This window comes from Poecilia reticulata, chromosome 22 (assembly GCF_904066995.2).
Source record: "Poecilia reticulata chromosome 22, P_reticulata-male-v2, whole genome shotgun sequence".
NCBI lineage: Eukaryota > Metazoa > Chordata > Actinopteri > Cyprinodontiformes > Poeciliidae > Poecilia > Poecilia reticulata.
In genome coordinates, this window is record NC_088851.1 from 8,645,948 (window position 1) to 8,668,497 (window position 22,550).

The 22,550-nt window shown below is 42.9% G+C and overlaps 2 long non-coding RNA genes across 2 annotated transcripts in view; one reads left to right on the forward strand and one right to left on the reverse strand.

The window, feature by feature from the left end:
• The window catches only part of LOC145549999 (uncharacterized), a 106,922-nt gene extending 84,999 nt beyond the window's left edge, over window positions 1-21,923 (reverse strand). The window contains exon 1 of the long non-coding RNA XR_014085812.1: window positions 21,856-21,923. This is a non-coding gene — a long non-coding RNA (uncharacterized LOC145549999). The remainder of the gene's footprint in view (window positions 1-21,855) is intronic.
• Window positions 285-9,172, forward strand: LOC145550037 (uncharacterized). Its single transcript, XR_014085881.1, has 2 exons — window positions 285-3,941; window positions 5,739-9,172. It is a non-coding gene; the product is annotated as an uncharacterized LOC145550037 (long non-coding RNA).
• Window positions 21,924-22,550: the final 627 nt, after the last annotated feature.

The window sequence follows — 22,550 nt, forward strand, 5'->3', positions numbered from 1 at the left end:
CGAGAGGCACACAGCTATCTAAAGAAGGAGATGCAGATCAGACCGGTTAACAAATTCATCATGTTTGTCTTGTTTTTCTTATAAGTCCTGGCAACACACTTTCAGCTGTAGTAAAAGAGCACATTTGTGCATGGCACGTCTCGGCAGACCCTCGAAAGCCGCTTTCCTTCTAAATCATGACCATAAATGACGCCTGCGCTCGGGCTGCTTTTATGATTCGCACTGAGGACGGGGGTGGTGGGGGAGCAGAGAGAGGGTGGAGGGCGGGTGGGTGGGTTCTGGGGATCATAAAAAGAAAAGAGAAAAGGAGAACACAGGACTTGTGGGTAATTGTGGCTCAGAGTGGTGGGAGAGGGAGCGTATGGGAAAGACTCTGAGGCCAGATGTGTGAGGAATGTTCTGGCTGCTGCAGCACACAGAGGGCGGATGGATGGGTGGATGGATGGATAGATGGGATGGGGCGGTTTGGAGGATGGCAGTGGTGCTGGAGGTGTGTGTGGGGGGGGGAGAGAACCAGTCGAATTACACAGCCTGCAGATTGTTAAAGAGCTGTCAGGCCTCCAGCGTTCTACTGTGTGTTTCACATCATCTCCAGAGCGGCTACAGCCCGTCCTCTCAGTGGAAAGAAAGCAAGTTTCTTTGTTGCTCAAGGTTCTCACGCTTTTCCCACAGTAAAAGTTCAATCCGATCACTTCCAAGCTTTTCCAAGGTAAGTTTTCAAACTTTTCCAGCGCTGCACCGAGGAGATTAAAATGGCACAAATGAACTGAAGAAAGACCGTTTCAATTCACTGTGATGTGATGTCGTTTACTACTGTTATTGTAGGGACAAGATAGGCTAAAATAATAGAATTTTGTGTTTTGAAATGTCTCTCTCACACACACCTTATACACCTGACTGGTCTAAGAACAAAACAGAATGCACTGGATTAATCTACAAAAAAAAAAAATCTCCCAATTTCAATAATGTTGTTTTAAACCAGTAGCCATTAGGAATAACAAATGCTCATTTGGTTCAAACAATCCAAACAAAAAGGTATATGATCTTCTTATTCAAATTAAAAGAAATCATCCAAAGACGAAGCAAAATCTCTAAAGAATGTTCTCGCTAGGTTTTCTGGTACTTAGCAAGCAGAAATAATCATGCTAGTTGTCTCTACACAAGAAGTAATGGACGCGTTCATGCTACCATCAGGAGAAATGATTGAGAAAAGTTCAATTTGGCCCATTTTGGTGACAAATATCAGGGTTTCTACACAACCTGGAAAATCTGGACAAGAGTGAAATTTTACCTACATGTTTTTCTAAGGTGTCGATTGGTATGGAGACAAAATATATGGAGAAATATTTGAATTTCTAAACTTTAGTCCATTTACTTTTTTCTAAGCAATCCGTCCATCTAATCACTCACTAATCTATATATCAATCCCCCCATGTTTGTCTGTCCATCCATCTGTTGCTCCATCCATCCATAAATCCTTAACTTCAATCATCAAGTTTCCCATTCATCCATCCATCTTTAAAGCCCAAACACTGGACAGTTTTCTTGCATTAATTAATAGAAAAACGCCCCATTAATTTATTACAAATTGGCTGAGAAAAGGAGCGAACACTCTGGAAATTAGAGTTTGGAAAAGTCTGGACTTTTGACATGAGAAATGTGCAGAAACCCTGGTGTTTGCACCAAACCACCGACCACAGGACCGAACTTTAAAGCTAATCCATCGTGATCATTCCACAACCTCAAAAACCTGGGCATGTGCTCACAGAGCCTACCCACAATCCACCTGGTGAGCTCAACCTGCGTCACGGGTAGATAGCAAAGTAAAAAAGAAGCGAGTGGGGAAGTGTGGAGGGGGGGGAACTGAAAGAAAGAAAAAAAAAACACCCTCCATCTGCTTCCCATCATCTTCATCCATCTCCCCCACCCCTGTCAACCAGACTCTTTCTCCCTCTCTGTTTCATGCTTTGCCTCGCCAACTCATCCAGCCTTCCACCACCACAACCACTGGAGCTGCGGCGTGGATAAATAGTCCCCCAACAGCTGGGTCTGACTTTTGACCAGGACCACCCCTCCAGACAGGACCAACAACACTGCCTTTTCTTTCCCACCACAACCACCGCCACCACCTCCTCTCTGAGTGTGTATCCTGTGTTTCAAAGACGAAGCCGAGACAAGTCAGAGTCTTTGTTTATGTTATGATTTATTTGAGCTCGTACATTACGGCTCTGTTCGTTCAGATTCATTACTCGGGCATTTCATAAATGGCCCTCTGACTTGCTCCGACTGACCTCGGCGAAGGTTTGTTTACAATTCCAGACTTGCAAAAAAAAAAAAAACGGGATTTGAGGTATGATCGTTCGACAAAAACCTATTTTCCCGTGTTTCCTTTCAAATGTTTCAGGACTATACACAAATACACCCGAGCCGTACGCGGCTCCAATAAATTCTTGATTGCGCCTTTAAGTCGAGAGCGTGCTGTTTGTTCAGCTGCTCGAGGGCCTCGGAGAGAAACCCGGGGAGGCCGCGGAGAATTCATACCTTCTATTCATCACAGAGGAAGGGGAGGAGGGAGGAGTTTTAGGACGAAGAAAGAGCGAGGAAATGAAAAGACAAGAGCCTGTTTTTTTCCGCCCCCCCACTCCTTCTCTGCTGAGTAAGGAAAGAGGTAAGCTCAGCTTTCTGACAGCTGGGCCGAGAAACCTCTGCTCAAATGATCAACGACTCATGCCTCATTTATGCAACCATTAAGGCACAAATTGTTTCAGATTTGCGGCAATCAATAATGTCAGTTCCAGACTGAAAAGACAGAGGCTCTGTTTATCTACGAAGGGATTTTCATTGCGATGCACCGGATTTTTGTTTCCAAAGATATACACAGGAATGGACTACAGACGTGTTGAGTCGATATAAAACGGAACGTTGGCTTACAGGAAATGGCATCACGGAACCATTATCAATGGGAACATTTGCATCACGTTTTTGTACAACTTTTTAGGACCTTGAAGAAAGTTTACTTTTAGATAAGATGTTCTAAAGCTTTCGTACTTATGAGCAAATCTCTATTATTAGACTACTTACAAATCAGAAGCAAAATAGACAGCAAAAACACATCATGTGCCCTTGAATACCAACTTCTGCTTGACTCCGTTCACAAGTTGACTTATTCCCTTCTTAGCGTCCCGTCTTTCTTGAAACTTCATTGAGCTTCAGAGAGGCGAGCCTGTGCCTGGTGGATCAGCTGATTCCAGCTGATGGGATTCAGGTCTGAAGAAAGAGCAGGCCACTTTATTCGAGGTACCACTGTGTCCAGCGACCGGGACCTCAGTGAGCTGCAGCATCGTCGTTCATGTTGATGAAATTAGGCCTGACAGGAATGAAGACATTATTCAGGCAGCATTGGCTTCTCACTGTGCCATTCACAAAATGTAGAGCAGTTTTGTCAACACTGTATCACCACCAACACCAAAAGCTTGTTTAAAGACAACAGCAGTTGATACACAGGGCTCTCCTTGATGTCTCCAACATCGCCGGCGGCCATCTTTTCTACTCAATGTGAACTGACTTTCATCAGAACCAACCAGTCCTTCATCCGGCATAAATGCTCCCTTGTGGTGTGGTCAGGGGCCCTAGAACAAGCTGAGGTAAATAGTTCCCAATGGCCAGGCGGAAGACCTTTCTTAAATGAGTTGAGTGGCATTCATCATCCGGTTCCACAAGAGAACTGTTCACAGCGTGGGATGTGTTCTATGCCTCTTCCAGTCTCTGTATCTTCGTTGCAGCCTACAGATGACGCTCTGTGACCCTATGACCTCAGCGGCCACTTCCACCTGAGGAGATCCTGTTTGAAGCCCTGCAGACACAAAGTACTGTTGATCAGACTTTAGGTGTTGTCTCGTTCCCACGATGTCCAAATGAAAGCTGAACGTCTCCAACTATAAGTAAGTAGTCTATTTCTAAAAACAAAAACAAAACGTTAGATGTCAGCTAATACGCAGTTCAAACAAGATCTGTTACAGCTGAAGAGAGGCAGAAAGTGTAGATGATCAACAATGTTGCGTTACATAAAATGCAGTTTGTGTCGTCAGAGAAACCTTGTTGTGGTGTTATTATGGTTTGGGCCTGCTTCGCTGCTTCTAAGTAGAGGTTATCTTTTTGCCACAGAGGAACAGATAAAATCTGAACAATGCTAATGTGACATCTCAGCTGACGTCATGTTTGTAAATCAAAGGTTAGGAGAAGAGCATAACCACAAGTACAGAATGACTAAACTGTCTCGCAACTATATTTAACCTGACATGACATTTCTACAAAGATGCTGAATTTAGAACAAAGCAGCCGATGGAAACAGATGAGCAAAGTAGATTAAATACTTTGAAAGAATAAATGTCAAAATTTCTCAATTCAACATTTATTGGAAAAAGAAAGAAATTAACAATTCTCCAGAAGGTATGGTGGGAAATTTGGTACTGGACAAAGTTATTGAACCGGCGGTCACTCTTGTACTTTTAGGCCTTAAAAAAGGGGTGGGCAATCCTGGTCCTCGAGGGCCAGTGTCCTGCAAGTCTTAGATGTCTCCCTGGTAGAACACACCTGGATCCAATAGCTGAATCAGCTCCTCGGTGCAGTCAGGTTCTCCAAAGTCCTGCTAACGACCTTATTATTTGACTCAGGTGTGTTGAAGTAGAGACACATCTAAAAGTTGCAGGAGATCGGCCCTCCAGGCCTGGAGTTGCCCAACCCTGCCTTTAAAACTATGTATCCAGTCCAAACAACGCGTTTAAAAAAATTATATCCTAAAGAAATGGGAAACAAAATCAGCAAAGGCATGTCAAGATTCCTGAGATGTGTGTCTGTCTCTTCTGTTTCCATAGCGCCGCCGGTCAGAAGTTGTGCGTAAAAGCAGAAAGTGAAGGTGACGTACCAAATTAAGAACCTTTTTGTCCAATTAGACAACATTTATTGGAAACTGAAGGAGTCAGGGTGCGGTTGGGGACTGAAGTGCCCAGGTGGAGATTTGGGTAAATAGGTAACACATTGGGATGAGGTAACAATGTCACAACATGATATGAACACCAGATTTTAATCCTGACCATGACTGACTTTCTTTTTTGTCTTTTACCTCAGAAGAAATGGATCTTGTAAAGTCTGTGTCCACAAAATTCCTTCATAACTTTTTGAAGTTACAATTTTCCATGGAGTTTGCAGTGACTCTGTGTAAGATGCAAAGTGTAGCTGCTGTTTTATGTCTGCTTGTACAAGTAAAACAAAACATAAAAGCTCATTGGACCTAGATAATACATGATGCTGGATTCACAAGAACAAGATTTAGCATTTTATAGCATTTTAATATTATTGCGACACAAAACAAACTTGTATTCTTGAATCAGTGGATCAGCCACAGCATCACTGAACTTTGTGGATCACTTTCCATCCAGCTTAATAACCGTTCGGGGTCAACAATACTGAAGTGTTTGAAAATGTACTTTGACACACAAGGAGAGAAACACTGAGAAATGATTAGAGGAAGAATAAAGAATCATACAATAGTAAAATGTAATTGTCTTGCAGAGATCTGGAGAAGTAACAGTCTGAGAAGAGACCTTAAGCCACGTTCACACTGCTGATCTTATGGCTCATCAGATTTTTTGTTTGTTTGTTTGTTTTTTTTGCTGAGACAGTTGGGTTTTTTTTTTGTTTTGTTTTGCATTGTTGTTCACATTTCAATTTTAATGCAGCTGTCATCAGACTCCAATGTGAACAGCCTGCAGCTCTGAAGTAACCCGAAGAAGACCTGACATCACCACGCTGCGTTTTCCTCATGAGTGGCGCACGTCAACTGCAGCCTAACAATTTTGAAATTGGAGTGAATAAATTGTCAACAACATTATCTGCTTAATGACCACTTCGTCGATTATTGGATGTTACTTTGGGTCTCGCCGCTTCCTGCCTGCTTGGGCGCCAAATAGCTAATCTGTCACACTTCCATTCAGACCCAGGTTGTTTCAGTTTGGGAAGGCATATGAAAAATAACCCGAGTCTGAACTGTGCTGTTCATTATGGACCACTAAATGTGCAAAGTGAACCTAGCTATAAAGGGAGCAGGACGGGATTTGCTGGAATCCGAGGCAATAGATTAATGAGGTGACAATTACAGGCCTGAGGAACAGGTGAGGGTAATTATCTGAATGCGCTGCAACTGTGGCGAAAAATATGCAAAGACATGGAGGTGTAGTGGCTAAAATGATACAGAATGAATTGAGAAAGAGTGGAAAGTGATTACTGAAAGCAGCAAATTAACCAAACGATAATCCACTCAAAATACAATTGGCGGAACAACAAAATGCAAAATCAAAGCCCAAGGATCCACTTTAATATCAAGAAACCAAAATCATAGTTAAAATTAAAACAGCAAGTGGACAGTTCTCCCTGAGACGGGCTTCGCTGCCATCACGCTTCCCCATGGCGTTGAGAAATAAAACAAAAATCAAATGGTTAAATCAAACTCCACACACGTAGGATGATTAAGCCCTGCTGCTGCTGCTGCTGCTGTGGAACACGTTCAACCTGAACAGACTGGATTTGTCCTCTCCCCGTGATTCAACGCTAGGCTCATCTCCATTCTGCTCCCACTTCCTCTGTCACGATCATCCTTGCTTCACCCTGCTGTTACTCACTCTAGTTGCAACAGTGCTGCTTCACAAGTGTCTCATCAGCACTTCTCACTTCCTCAAAGCCCCTTTTAGTGGACTGAAAAACACTGCAGGCTGATTAAGTTCAGATCAGGAAGAAGCTGCTGTGGTCAACGAATAATACCCACCATGTGAACCGCGCTGCGTCTGGAACGGCTAATAAACCGCCCGCGCTGATTCAGCAAACATGCTAACTGAGTTCTTAACCATTTGACCGTGTTTGGAGTCGAACGTGTTTCCAGAGTCCCTGCTACAGCTGGCACGAGGTTAAGAAACTGGGACGGGCAAAAGAAGAAAAAAGGGCGGGAAAGGAAAACACTCGGAGAGGTAGTTTTGAGAGCCCCAATGGTTTATTACCCTCGATTTTCAGGGGCTGAAATTTCAGCCTCGCTTTGAGGAGAAACTCGAACCGCTGGTCCAGCTGTCCACAGCTTGCCAGGATTGAGAAAACCTCCACCGCACACGTTCTCCCAAACCTAGTCTCTTCTTTCTTTCTTTTCGCCCCCTCCTCCCTTGCGTCTCCCGGCCAGGTAATCAATAGGAAACCCAAACACGCTGTGGCTGCCAGAGGAATCGAGACGAGCTGTTGTGACATGAAGGTCCCACAAACAAATCTGTCACTCGGGCGAACGACCGTGTTCTCACTTGTATGTTTTATGTTCTCTGTCCCGCTCTAGCTATGCAAAAAAAATTATAACATGACCATATTGGAAGCAATTGGAAATGTATCAGCTCTTTAGTGCTATTTTTTTTAATCAAGCTTTTATCATTGACTATTATTTTGAAGGAAGAAAGGAAGAAGTTCTTGGGCTGAACTTTCGCTTTGAGACAAAGAGCTTATTGTTGGGCTGAATGCAAACAGCCAGTTTTATTAGCAAAACCTTAAATGGTCTGTGTGGCAGGGACAAAGCAACAGGAAACACGTAAATGATTTGTAAGTACTGTGAAAATATCGGGAGTGGCTAACAATCAGTGCTGACGACGCTAACGGCAGACTCTAATCTGAACTATCCTGCTGCGCCAAGCTAGTGGTGTATGTTAGCAATCATCTTATTGAATAAATTGTATCTAGATTATTATATCTAGCTAACTTGTGCGCTGTGTCATCTCATGAGCTGCGTACATTGTTACACCCCTCTTGTTTAGTGGAATTCATCAAATAGTGAAGCTCTTTTTTACATCACTATTAGAGGATTTTTAGTTATTTTTTTATGGTTTTAGAAAGTTCACATTTATATGAGGTTCTAACTCAAAAGGTTGAGTGAAATGTGTTTTCTCTAACAGGTGATTGTCATGGTTAGATGGAGAAACTCTGCTTTGTTCTCCTCGGTGCAGCGGAAGGCCACTCTGACCTCACAGTGACTCATTATCCAGGCCTCGGTCACACACAGGGAATTAGTGACCTTGGGCACTGGACAATGAGGAGTTGTCTAAACTGCTTGTCTTATCAGTCTCTGGGAAATGTATCAACTGATCTTTTCTAGCCAGACTCTCCCACAGCCTTGCCTCGGCTTAGGTACAAGGAGCGGTGATGATGTCATCGTGGCGTCGAGGACTCCAGCTTTGATCTGGGATTATAACTTTGCCGAATGTCTTCAGTAAATCAAACCGGTTGCTCTGCTGGTTTTAGTTTATTTGTCATGCAGCAGTTTCCTCTCTTAAATTAGCATGAATCTGAATCATTCATTTGCTCATTGTTTCAAGTCACAGTAAAGGGGCAGTTCAGAGTTTTTGCATTGAGATTCTCTTTCAAGTTCATAATGAGTTTTTGTCTTACCTACAACTAGTTAATCTTTTGATATATTAAGAAATAAAAGAATATTTTACTCGGTACCAGACACAAAAGCTAACAGCTTGCATGCCGGTCCATGATTATACCAGGTTTCTTAAAAATACTCCAATGTCACAAATTTCATTATGATCATTATGTTACTTTTTCTTTGGATGGTTATTTACAGAATTTGATGTAATGGATGTAGGAGGTGGTGTATTCCCAATGATCTTCCTGTAGAAAACACATAGAGAGAAAACAGGAAGTAATTCAAATCAGTAAAAGTGACTGATATAAAAAGCAAAAAACAAATAATAATAATAGTTCTAATAAAATGTAGTTATATTTATTTGTACAATCTTCTGAAAGGAAGCAACTCTGACTTGTAACAATTTGCATGTTTTGTTCTTAGCATGTTTCCCACAGGAAGACAATTAGTGGTGCACCGCCTCCAACCAGGTGTTTCTGTTTAAATAACAGTGAATAAACTGATCACCTCTAGCATGTTAAATACATCTGAATATGGGTGCAGATGAGGCTTTTTCAGACTGAAAGTACATTTTAGAAATAACATTTAATTAAACATACTTTCGTTCAACATTTCTGTGTGAAAAATGTTTTTTATTGGTATGACGTAATGCTAAATAACTGATGTGTTTTCATGAGCTTGAAGCAGAAAATTATCATTAATAAAAGCTTGAAAACATCAGTCAATGTGTAATTAATCTTTATAATGTGTTCCACTTAATAAACTGAATTAAATAAATTAACTTTTTAATAATATTTTGATCTGTTAAATAAATCAAGTGCATGTTCCAAAATTGCTCTGAATAAATTTCTAGGCTGATTTTGAGTTTTAAGACAGGAAGGAAAGGTTTACTTGGACTTGCTGTTTGCTTTTGCCTCTAAAATTCGGACATTACTCCAAATAAAGAAGAAACATGGAGTCTGGAGACTTATCTACTGCAGGTAAGTTATTTACCGCTCTCAGTATTTCAGCAGAACCTCACTATAAATATTTTGTCCATTTAAGAGCAGCACAGCAGCTACAGTAGGCCATTCATCTTCAGGAGACATCGTTCCTTTTTTATTACTCGTGCAGGTTAACCTAAATAGAAGAACAAGACAGCTGCCAGATTTAAGGCAGTTGTGCAACATTGAGGATGTAAAGGAAACGGTTGCTGTCAAGTGTTTATATCATCTGGCTGTTGCGACAGACATGTCCTTTTTTGTTTTTTGGCGGATTTATGAAATATATGACTTCAAAACAACTTCTGCTCTTGCTCAACTGTGAAAAAAATACAGAGTAAGGCTACTGGTTTGCTAAAATTATGTTAATCTTACAAAATAACACAAAGAAGTTAAAAATGCATTGAAGAAACTGTCATCTGTTCAATCCAAAAGAACCAAATGTAGATTTTTATTTGTTTGCTTGTTGCCAATTAAGTTTTAAAAATCGAATGTTTTCGGCAACCCTCTGTAGAGCCTCCTTTTGCTTCCACTCTACATGCTCTGTGGGTATGTTTCTATCGGCTTTCTGCATCCAGAGGCTGATATTTTTGTACTTTTTCACAGCATTGCTTAAATTGTAGCAGATTTTCAATTATATTTATGTCTAAATACTTTAACATGAACTATTTCCTTGTATCTTGGGCACCTCTGTTCAAGAATTTTGCGGCTTTTTCTCAAAGATTGCCCCATATTTCCATCAATCGTCCCATCAGCTATGACCAGCTTCCCCCGTCCCTGCTGAAGAAGAGCATCTGTACACCATACTGCCACCATGTTTCAACACGGGAATGGTTTGTTCACATCAGTAAATTATGCACAAGTAGACTTTGCTCACTATTAAGGTAATTTTTGAGGACAATTGGTCGCACTGGATTATATTTTACCAAAGGGAAAGGATGTATACAAAATTTATTTGAAAAAAAAAATGCATTACTGTTTTTTTTCCCCATTTCTTACTTATGTGCCACGTAAGTAAGCCTGGGTGTGACACATAAAGACATACATCAAAGCTTGTGGTCCACATGATAAAATGTAGAACACTGTATGAAACAGTAAAATACACAACAAAACACTCAACATGCGTTTTGTCGTGCTGCTTCGTCGGTGCGTCCAGGACGTAGTTGTTGATCGAGGCGTCGGATTCGAACAACAACAACAACAACAAACGCACAACATGGACGGAGGAAGCGTGGACTGTAGAGGAGGAAGAAGGCTCGTTGGCTAGCAGATGTTTCAGCTTTTGGGTTTTTGGCTAGAAAAGAGCAATTAAGAGCTCCCCTTAATGAGGCTGGCAGCCACCCTATAAACTGTCTGGTTCAGTGAAAGAGTTGCTCATTAAGCGAAACGTTCCCCCACCCCGCCCCTCTGTTTGGCGCTGCCCTCGCTTGTACAGGAAGTAATGGGTCAGACTTTAGAAAAATTGTATGCCATCTTCAGACAAAGTTACTTTGTCTGAACGAGCTGGCTTCGCTCACACCAACTCGTCTGCGCGCGCGCGCGTCCCCCGATTTGCGTCCACGTACGCCGACATGTTTGTTGTACGCCGACATGTTTGTTGCGCGCCTGGCTCGAGCCGAGTGTGGGGAAGTGATGCACATTTTCCATGAGGCAGCTAACTATGCACCTCCAGCACTGAAGGCCACAACAGTCAACAGAACATTACAGATGAGAATGCCGAGATTAAAATACCAAGCAACCCAAATAGGGGCCAGATCCCGTTTTCCCACCCTCAGTTTCTGTTCGCCATAAACTTCTAATTTAGCTAATAAAGAGCAAGCACCAGAAAAAGAACCCCGGAGAGCTGGCTCACAGCTGCTTGTAACAGAGCCGTACACAGGCGCTGATTTGTTTGTCACCCTCGCGTTTCCAAATCAGGACTCCGCTGACCGATGGAAATCATACTCACTTGTGAACCGTACAGCCAGAAATGTGAGTTGTTTCATGCCTCACTTTATTGAATATTTAATAGGTGCAGTCCTCTAGAGTTTGCGATCACCACAATTGAATCTTTTGGCTTCGGTTACACAATAAATATCAAGTTTTGTGGCTGTGCGATTTTGGCTTGATTCGCTGCACATTTCCAGAAACCGAGAAGGACGCTGAATCAAACGGGTCCAGTTCTTCAAAAGAGTTTTTTATTTATGGTGCTTTCTTGCACATTTTGACATTTTCTTCTGTTAGAACCACAAACTTCAGTGCATCTTGGATTTTACGTGACACATTAGCACAAAGTAGTACATGAAGGAAGGAAGACGGACGTATATTTAAAAAAAAAAAATTCAAATAAAATTTCAAAAAGTCAAGAATATACATTTGTACTAGGCCCCCTTTATGCGGATGCTCCTAAATAAATACGACTCTCCACCCCAGGCTTAAAACTTTTACATCTTTTAGCAGTTTTTTTGATCCTGCCACCAAAAAGTCTCACAATGGCGAAGTCAGCGGGATCTGCAGCGTGTTTCTCCACACATAAAGTTAAACATGTGGACCAAAAAGTTCAGTTTTGGTCTCATCTGAATATAACATGTCCTTCCTTTGTAGTATCCCCAACAAGGCTTGTGGTGAACTATGAAGGTGAACTTCACATGGAGGTCTTCTTCTTCTCACTATTCCATGAAGACAAGAAAGTGGAGTGTGGGACATGTGGTTTTCCTGTCAGCATGTATTTCCACCTGAGTTGCGGATCTCTGCAGCTCCTCCAGAGTTAGCGTGTGAATCTTGGCAGCTCTTTGAATAAACCTCTTTCTGCCACGGTTCTCAATTTAGGTGAGTACGAATGTTTTTGTCACGATCCTGGGGATTGTTTTATTTTTTTTATCCTTTATTTGTGGTTTATTTATATTCAAAAAGTCTTGCCGTATACAGTTTAGCATTTTTACTTATAAGGGTTTGCCGTATACATTCATCTCTTTATGTTTAGGTTCTTGTGTTCTGTTGTTGGATTGTATTAAGGGGGAACCAAAGTAAAGACATGAAATGCATGCAACGCAGTTCAGATATTTATTTTTGAAACACTTCACAGCTGCTGCTCTACTTTGAGCTGGCCCGTTGCATAAAATGCCAATAAAAGAGATTAAAGTTAATGTGACAAAACACAAAAACATTCCAAAGGGTGCAAGTAAAGCATTTTCAGCTGTTTTTTTTTCCTTTTTTTTCAGGTTTTATGTGGTCAGGTGACCACACAAAACTAAACCAAACCAAACCACAGGATTAACTGATTACCTGAAAAAATAAACACCAAATCAACCCTTCCCCCTAGAACAACAAGGGATACCGCTCTCACTGAGCATATCTGGTGGGGCCTTGTCCCCGGACCCCCGTCTGGCAGGAGGAGGACTTGGCACAAGGCGCCCCATTGAGTCCTGACCAAAACTAGGTCATTTGCAAAGCTCCCGCTGGACACGCGCGGCGGAAAGAAAATAAACGCGGAGATGAAGAGAGCTCGACGGGAGGCGGCCGAGCTTCCTGCGAGGGCCACAGAGGGATGCTGGGAGCGAGGTCAAGATAATGCGGAGCTGTGATAATGCACTGGCGTTTTCGTGAGCTCGAGGTTGCCTTCCATGTCACCTCCGATTCTTCCTTTCATTGTTCCAGGCTTTACCATGTGATGCGTTCGTCCAAGTTTTCTCCTGCTGAGTTCAATGATATTTACCCCCCCCCCCTTCCCCGACCCCCACCGCCATATTTAAAATCATGCAAGAATCCCAAATCGCTTTCATAAATCACCCTCTTACCGAGGCAGACATTGCAAAACAGGCCCTGGTTGACGTCTGACGGCTAATCGTAACTTACAGAAATTATCAAGCAAAGCCATACAGCCCACGACTTGACCTATTGTTCACGTCTCTCTCTGAAGCCTGCAAACACCCGCTCAGCAGCACACATGTTGTTGTCATCACCACCAGGACGGGCCTTCTCGAAATATCTGGTAGAAACCCCAGGCACGCAGGAAGAGAGAAAGAAAAAAAAACAAAAAAACGCAGAGATGAGAGGCGGGAAATCAGGTGACTGGAGTTTTAATTGTTTTCCCCCCCTTATAGTGTTACAGCAGAAACACACTCGCTGGAGCCAAACACAACCGCTCCGGAAAAAAAATATAAAAAATGCACACGCTTACATCTGAAAGGAACCATGTCCACCCGCTCCCTCCAGCCTCCTTCTCCCTCCCTTGGTGAAAATCCTGAAATTCTCCGTCAACAGTCCGTGGAGTTATGGAATCGATCCCTACCCCCACATCCTCCCTTCTCCGCGCAGCTTCAAGCGTATGCCTGCCAGATGTCCAAAAACAGAGAAAGGGGAATATGAAAGCTGAAGCCGAAGACTGCCAGAGGTGTCTTTTATGAAAGGAGTTAATGTCCTAATCATATAACTTAACAGATGCCATCAGTTTGTCGAGAACCAGTGCCTCCCCTTTCCGCATCAGGGGAGGCATCTTCGGGTTTGTTTTTTGGAAAAAAAAACAAAAAAAAAACAAAACAATGATTTTATTTCTTCCATTCAAATAAACTATCCTACTATTAAATTACATTAACATTCGTAAAAAAGAAGTAACTTCTAAGTTTAAAAAAAAAAAATACCCATTGTTCGGTGAAAATGCCTAAACTCCTTTGTTGAGGTATTGTGCGTTTCTGTAAACCGCATACATGTGAGGGGGAAACTCGAGCCCGTGATTTGACTTGAGTTATACCATGTAGCACACATTGTATACAGACCGAGCTAGATGGATATCTACCCCTAAGCCCCTGGAGTATTTCAGTGAATAGATGAGGAGGAGGGTAGACAGTACCTGACATTTACTCAGTACTGCAGGAAAGACAGGCCATTGTCTTTGCTGAAATGAGAGACTCAGCCACAGAAGGGCGACTGGGGGAGAAAGAGGGCGGTGTAAGACAACCTGATATCAATCTAATGAAATAATACAAGCGCTCTGAAGTGGATATCTGGGATAACTTTTTTTTTTTTTACCCCATTGTCAAACCCGTTCTTCACCTGGGGAAGGACGAACTCAACCACACAAACTTGCTTTCACTGTCTCTAAAGGAAATACCTGGCGAACCACAGAAGTCAGAAGTTCACATAACGCTCATCACGGGCAAGAGAGGGGTTTTCAATCCTGGGATGTCTAAATTCTCAAGAGATAACCCCTCCACTAGTACTAAATTTGCACTCGGGTCCCAGATTAAGGAATTTACTACACACACAAAGTCAATATATAAATAAAGTAATTTATGTGATTTATTGATATGTGTGTTGAAGTTAGGGGTCATTCCTACTTTTACCCTTTCCAAGCCAGTTTTTTTTTTTGTTTTTTGTGATTTCTATGATCTTGCATCCAAGTTTCAACAAAGTAGATGATGTTTTCATGAAGTTAAAGTCAGTGGGGTGCTGTGGTGGTGCAGGAGCAAAGCACAACCCCTTACTGACATGAGGCCTTAGTCCTCATGGCGGTGGTCGCAGGCTCGATTCCCAGCCTGGCGACATTTGCCTCATGTCTTCTCCCTCTCTCATGACCCTCTTTCCTGTCAAGCTACTTTCAAATAAAGGCCACTAGAGCCAACAAAACCTTAAAAGAAAAAAAGTTAAAGTCAGTGATGGTAGCTGCTTTTAGGCACGGCGGTGGCAGCTTCATGCTAAGGGCCTGCGGTTCTGGTGCACGGCACCGAGTGGATGGAATAATGAACGTTTAGTCTTCAACCTCACATCAAAACGCCACATGAAAACATTCTGACACAGCTGGGTGATCCAACAACTCCGAGATCCCAAACACACATCAAAACGGTTCATTAAAGTGGAAACAATCGGGCTAGCACTAAGCGTTCGGCATGACCTCGACCTTTAGTTGCGCTGAAAAGGCTGCGTCTGAACCCAGAAACCGACTCGTTTAAATGAACGCCGCCAATTCCACTCAGAAATGTGGTCAAATATGTAGAGAGCGAAGTATGCCACAACCTTGTAATTGGCTGCTGTGGTTTCTAAGTAAATCAACAATAGTGCTGAGTTTTTGAAACCCGTTGAAGTTGCTTGCTGCCTGAAGAACGGCTCTCGAGGCAGCGCTAGGTTTTTGTCATGTGACATTTGTGCAGAGTAAGAGTGTCGGCGAACTTCTGACGGGCTCCGTCAACAAAAACCTCCGCGGAGGCCACTACAAAGACGTGTGACTAAGACGACACTTGTGAACCTTCTGGGCTGGAAAATGTTTCTGCCATGTGGCTTCTGTTCTGGTTGTCTCTTGACTAATGGAGAGAAGAAGGAGAAGGAGAAGAAGAAGAGAAACACCCATGAAATGACAAACGGCACATATGGCAGGCAGAGGCAAACAAACAAGGTAAAGTCCAAGACAGTGGAGAGCTTTTCTGCGTCTGTTGTGTCGGGCTTCCACAGAAACAGCAAAAACGGCTCAGCATCCAGACAAAAAGAGGAAGGGAAAGAAGAACTGGTGAAAGGAAGTGAGACTGAGGCCAAAGAAACATCTGCTCCAGATCCTTTTTAGTGCACGCCGTCCACTTCTCGCAGAGTGATTTGTTTGTCCGTGAGTCAGTCGCAGAAGCCAAATGCAGAGAGAGAGAGAGAGAGAGAGAGAGAGAGAGAGAGAGAGAGAGAGAGAGAGAGAGAGACGTTAAGGGATGTGTGCGCACAGAGGGAGAAGTTAATAAGTCAATAGGACACGGCTCCATATCTTATTGGGCCTTGTTTGAGCGGCGAATCCCGGAGAATAATAAACAGGACAGACACAAATCAGTGTTATCTTTTCACTCAGTGGGGTGAATGGAGCGGGTAACAGAGCCAAAAAGAACAAAAAAATAAATAAAAAAAAGAACAGAGGGACAAAAAGAGAAAGAAAGGGCGGGTTTGGGAAGGGGAGTCGGGGGGGTAAAGGAGAATGAAAAGCCCCCTTCTGACTCGCATTGACCCACATACATTCGCCCAGCTTTTCTGAGGCTCGCTCTGTCTTGGCAACCAGTAGCCTCTGTGAAAGAATCCCAGCGTTCAGCCAAAGGCAAAGCCCATGTGAGAGAGGAGGGGAGGGGAGGATGGCAGAGGGAGAAAACGACAGAAAAGGAGAAGTGGATGGGTGGACTCTAGACTCCTCCTTTTTTTTTCCCCCTTCTCCCTCCTCCTCGCCAGCCCTGTTGCTCCTGACGACCGGCTCTCAATGGATTCCTACATATTCAGGAGGCTGAGCGCGCATCGGCTTAAGTAAAAAAACATGTGGGGATCCTCCGTTATAAATAATCTTCGTCAAAAGCGCTAAACTACCACCAGCTAGGACACATAATGGAGTTAAAAGCCGTACTGCTGTGCTATTAAACAGACACGAAATCCAGTCGGTCCTTTGTCAAATGGCCGTTTTATTGTTTTCTCGGGAACGACCGCTTACACCCGGTGTTTTTAATTGCGACGCGAAGAAATGAAGCGACTGATGAATGGCAGAAGAGCTGCACTCGAGACGGGAGTTTTAGGAGTTTCCGCAGCTGAAGTCTGTTTTTGCTGCGATCCGATGCAAAGTTAAAACAGAGACAGACGTATCCGTTCATTTTCAATCGACTCTGCTGGAGGAAGGCATTCCCACAGCATGATGCCGCCAACACCGTGTTTCATCACATCGGCTGTGTTAAAAGATTTGTGTGGTGTTACTATTCACCCACACAGTGTTTGGCACAGCAATGGTCTATAAACAAAAACCCACTCTGGTTTCACAATGACATTCTTTAATCACAGAACAGCTTCAATCATTTATAAAGTAATTGTCTTCTGAGGGAGATTAGTATTTATTTACATTCAGCGTAGTGTTGGTCTATTATATAAGATCTCAATAAAAACATTTGTGTTTTGCGACATGTAATAAAAGGGCATTTTAACTGGTTTTCTCCTTTAGCTTTATCTGCTCACTCACCTTGCTTTGATCGGAAGAGCCACGCGAGACAAAGGCAAATTATTTTGGCGCACCGTCTTTTTTCGGTGCAGAGCAGCAGCTGCGATCAGTGAGCAAACTGAAAAGAGACTTGTCCAAGCTTTTAATAGGGGGGGGGGTCTGATTTGGGTGTCCAGACTTGTAGCCTAATGATGGATGAATGCAGAGCCTTCTAAGCATTAGTGACATAATCAGAGAGCTGTAGGTCAGCGAGTGACAGTTGGGTGCCTGTAGCCGGAATGGGAGAAAGAGGCCTTTCAGCCCCAACGTTCACAGACACCGGTCCAAGTTCATTAGCAGTCAGACTGGCTACAAGGCCCGCTGCAGGCTTCTCCCGGTGACACATGGCGCACACATACAGATGTATCAGCGAGCGCCGAAACGCCGAGCGACCCCTAACAGGCAGCGTTTTCTTCCTTAAAGTGAATCTGATTCTGTCCGCGACGACCCAACGCCGGGATTTCACGAAAAAAAACCCCGCTCGCCTTTTAAGCAGCTCTGGCAGCAGGTTTTATCTGTAAACAATAAAAGGTTTGGGCTTAAACTTTTTTTTTCTTTCTCTCTCTCTCTCTCTCTCTCTCTCTCTCTCTCTCTCTCTCTCTCTCTCTCTCACTGGTTTTGGCGTTTTTTCACCAGCAATCATCTATAGACTCTCCCTTCTTTTCCTGCCATTAAGCGATGATGAGGCCAAACCCGCAGCTCAGCCAAAAAGAACCTGATAGTCGTGGAACCGACGCAGATTCCCCCTCCACGCCGTCCCACCGCCCCTCTCCGAGCCCCCCCACCTTGGAATGCATTTCTGCTGCGCTGCACTTTTCACCATCTAGCAGGGAATGGACGCAACAGGAAAAAAAAGAAGGAACAAAAAAAAAGAAAAGAAAATCCCCACCTGCACCCACCCACTCAGGCACAAAAAACACACCCCCACACCACCACTTACTTTTAGAGCAATTGCCCCGAAGACCCTGTGAGGCCTGCGCAAACACACTGACAGGCGTGGAAAGCAGCTAAATATGTCCTGTTGAACTTCAAAACAGTAGTTACATGTAGAGCTGGTTTAAAAAAAAAAGAATCGTTTATCAACTTTAAAGTGTAATTAATTAATTACTTTACATACTATGCTTGCGCATTTGTTAGCAAACCATTTGTTAGTTTTGCTCCAATTTATATTGGAAAACATTTATTTAGTTGAAAAAAAATTTTAATATATCACAGGCAGCTTTATTGTGCTATCTAGGTGCAATCTGTGTGGCAAAGTTGTTGATTGCCTTTCAAATCAATTTAACTACACCACTTAATACTTTTTCATGTTTCATAAATTTGATGTGACACAGAGTTTAATGTCTTTCAGCCACAGGTCTCTAAACTGCATAAAATCCATATTTATATCCCTAAGAAACACACAACCAGGAGGATGATATGCTGGTGTCATTAAGCAACCATAACAACCAGTAGATAGCGACTACAGTCCAGTGAGTTGATTTGGATATTATGCCAAGAAAAAGCCTTTTGCGTCCTACAATAACAAACGTAAATGTGTGGAGTTTGCGAAGCGATGCAGGGATTTTAAACGAGGCAATAATTTAAACAATTGGCCAAAAGAAAACAGAAATGGTTCCGTAGATGTAAAAGTAAAAGTTTTCTATTCTTCTCTCGGGGTGTCAGTAACTACTCGGTCAGTTTTCCTTCAGATCATGCAATATTTATTTTCGCAACAAGAATAAACCAACCAATGAAAAAAAAATTACACCAACGTTAAAGAAAGAAAAAAGAAAAAGAAAGAAACAGACTGAACTTTGCTGTTTTATTAACTTGATCCTAACCAATCCTATTAAATGTAATGACCCCCACAGTCATAAAAACCAAAGAGCCAGACTGCTTCTTCTTTCATTCTTGACCCATTCCATTTGTATTTTCACAGAAATGGAAGATCTGTGCGCAAATCCAATCCTTGTTTATTTCAAATATCAGGGCTTAATGAGCAGCGTGTTTCCCTTTAACAAGCTCACGCACGCACGCACACGTAAAAAAATAAAAAAGAAAAAAAAAGGAAAAGAAAGAAAAACCCACAAAGAACCACCAAAACACACACACACGCACGCACACGCACGCACACACACACACACACACACCGCTTCTCATAAATGACCACAACTGAACGGAGACAAATTCCACCACAGATGCGCCTCTTAGCCTCCCTGACCGCAGAAGCTATGGTGGAGAAAACAAGACCCCCAGCTCCCACCACGTACATCACATCCTCTGTGGTGCACCTTACGCCCCCGCCCTGCCTCTGTTTAAGTCGTCCTTCCTACCCACCGAACTCTTATTTCTTCCATTGCGCCCCCTGAAACATGCCTACTTGAGTGGGCTACAAGTGTGTACAGTAAGACGTGGTTTACAGTGTAGGTGTTTGAGCCGTGCAGTCGTTCTGTACTTGAACAAACGAGGGCATGAACAGGACATTTATGCTAACGGTGAAGCCCCCCTCAGCTCCGGTGGGAATTATTACACTGCCCCCTGGTGGCAAAAAAAGAAACACAGGCAGCCTACCTTCCTTCCTCATTTCTTCAATCTGCCATTCCGTAAAAAATAAACTTCATTTATGTCATTGTACTTTTAAAACATGCTCCAATAGACTCCCTCACACACAGGTTTGTAGAAGGGGAGCTACGACACGAATGTTTTCCACGCCCTGCCTTGTTTTGCTGTTCGTATGAGCTGACCTTAAGCAGATTTGAACCAGATTGCTTCATAAAGGCATCAACTGGGTTATGACCTGGTTGTTGAACTAATGAATTAGATGCAAAGAAAACAGACACCTGAGAAGTTTCCCCACACCCTGTTCCTTGCCATTGTGCTGTGGGTGTGTGTGAGCTGCATTGATTTTAGTGTTCGGATGTAAATGCAGGTAGAATGTTTTCATGACACTAACTTGTCTGTAGAAGAAGTATTGCTAATATTGTGTTGCTTGGTTGTGAATGAACTTGAATGAATCTTCTCAGTTCGTAAAATCAGACTACTATCTTACTTTGTGGGTCCTTCTGTGCAACACGTGATCTTTTATTTGTCATGTTACCCTAATTTAAATATGAGGACCTTATGAGTTTGCCGTATTTTACTAGAGAGTACACAGTGCCTTACAAGAGACTCAGAAACAATAACCTATCTTGCCAACACGAAGTAGGCTTAAGGATCTCTAAAAGCAACACATCATGTCCTGAACTAAATTCAAAAACAGAAAAATAAATAAATAAACAAATAAAAATTGGCAAGGACTAGTCTGGAAAGGGTCATAATGCAGTTTCTAAGGCTCTGGGACTCCAGCTAACCACAGTGGGAGTCATTATCCATAAAGGGCGAAAACATGACGCAGTGGTGTGGTGATCCTTCCCAGGAGTAGCTGATCTATCAAAAATGTCCATTGACTCATCACAGAGGTTACAAAAAAATCAAATAAAACGCACAAATCAAGCCGTAAGTGAAGAAGGAGTTCAAACAGCTAGAAGCCAAAAACATGTAATAAAACAGAGGGCAAGTTTAATTAAGTCACTAAATAAATGTCAGTTTTTGTCATGAGAGTTTTAGCAGCAGCTGCAGGTGTAGAGCCAGCTTTCGCCACGCAGCAGCTGTAAGCCTTTTGGGGTATTCCTTGACCAGCTTTGCACATTTAGAAATATATTTTTACACTTTCTTTTTGTTTTGTTTTTTTGCATTAGCTCAAGCTTAGATGTATTTAGGTCTGGACTCTGATAGGCTCACCTCAACAGATGAGTGTGTTTTGCTTTGCTAGCCGCAACGCTGTGCGTTGGAGGTCGTTTTCCTACCGGATGGCTAAATATTTCCACCAATGCCACAGAATTTTACTCTTGAGACTCAGCATAACGGAGCCTAAATCATCAGCAGAAAAACTCAGACGACTCTGCAATGTGTATCAGAGAAGAGAGAGCTGGGGGACTGCTTTGTGGCATGTTGTGGGAACAGTCGTCCTATCTTGAAATGTGAGCAAGACAAATCAGATTATAGATTCATGAGAAATAGCATTAAGTAAAGTGCTGTATAAATACAGAGTCAGTGACCAACAAAGACTAAGCAACTTGATTTAAAAAAAAAAAAAAAAAGGTCAGTGGCTCTGTTCTGGGGCTGCACAGTGGCGCAGTTGGTAGACATGTTGCCTTGCAGCAAGAAGGTTCTGGGTTCGATTTCCGGCCCGGCGTCTTTCTGCATGGAGTTTACATGTTCTCCCTGTGCATGCGTGGGTTTTCTCCGGGTACTCCGGTTTCCTCCCACAGTCCAAAAACATGACTGTCAGGTTAATTGGCCTCTCCAAATTGTCCCTAAGTGTGAGTGTATGTGTGCATGGTTGTGTGTCCTGTATGTCACACATACAGGACACACAACCTGTATGTTGTGTGTCCTGTATGTGTGACATACAGGTCGCCAGTCTCGCCCTGCGACAGACTGGCGACCTGTCCAGGGTGAACCCCGCCTCTTGCCCGGAACATTAGCTGGAGATGTGCACCAGCAACCCTCCCGACCCCAGTAAGGGACAAGGGTGTCAAGAAAATGAATGGATGGATGGGTTCTGTTCTGGAGAACCACTGGAGATAACGATGCACAGAAGGATTCTTCATAAAAGTCAAGAAAATATGAACCACCTTGAGTATCTTCTTCCTGACACTGTCGTACAAAAACAGAGTGTCTTCAGTCGGAGTCTTCCTGTAGACTGCTACAGGAGATCTTTCCTGCCCACAGCCATCGGCGTCTACAACAACATCTTGGAAAAATCTTGCGTGACATGAGCTGCAGCAACATTTAATTTCCCTTTTAGGATCAAGAAAGTATTTATGAGTCTGAACTCAATTTGAAATGCAAAGTATTCATACATTTTTATGTATGAATACTTTGCAAGGGACAAGGGTGAAAGAAAATGGATGGATGGATGGATCATACATTTTTAAATTAAAGTTTGCAGATTCAGGTCTATCTGTGCTCTTGTGGATCTCCTGTGGGCTCATCCCTTTGGGGCCTTTCCCTCAGGGCTGCAGTTCAGTGGGTTATGAGCTCAGGCTGCCAAAGCAGAATAGAGGGTTTTATTGAATTTATCACACGTTCTGACCTGCCTGCCTGTCAGCCAGCTTTTGTGAGCAAACTGCAGAGTGAG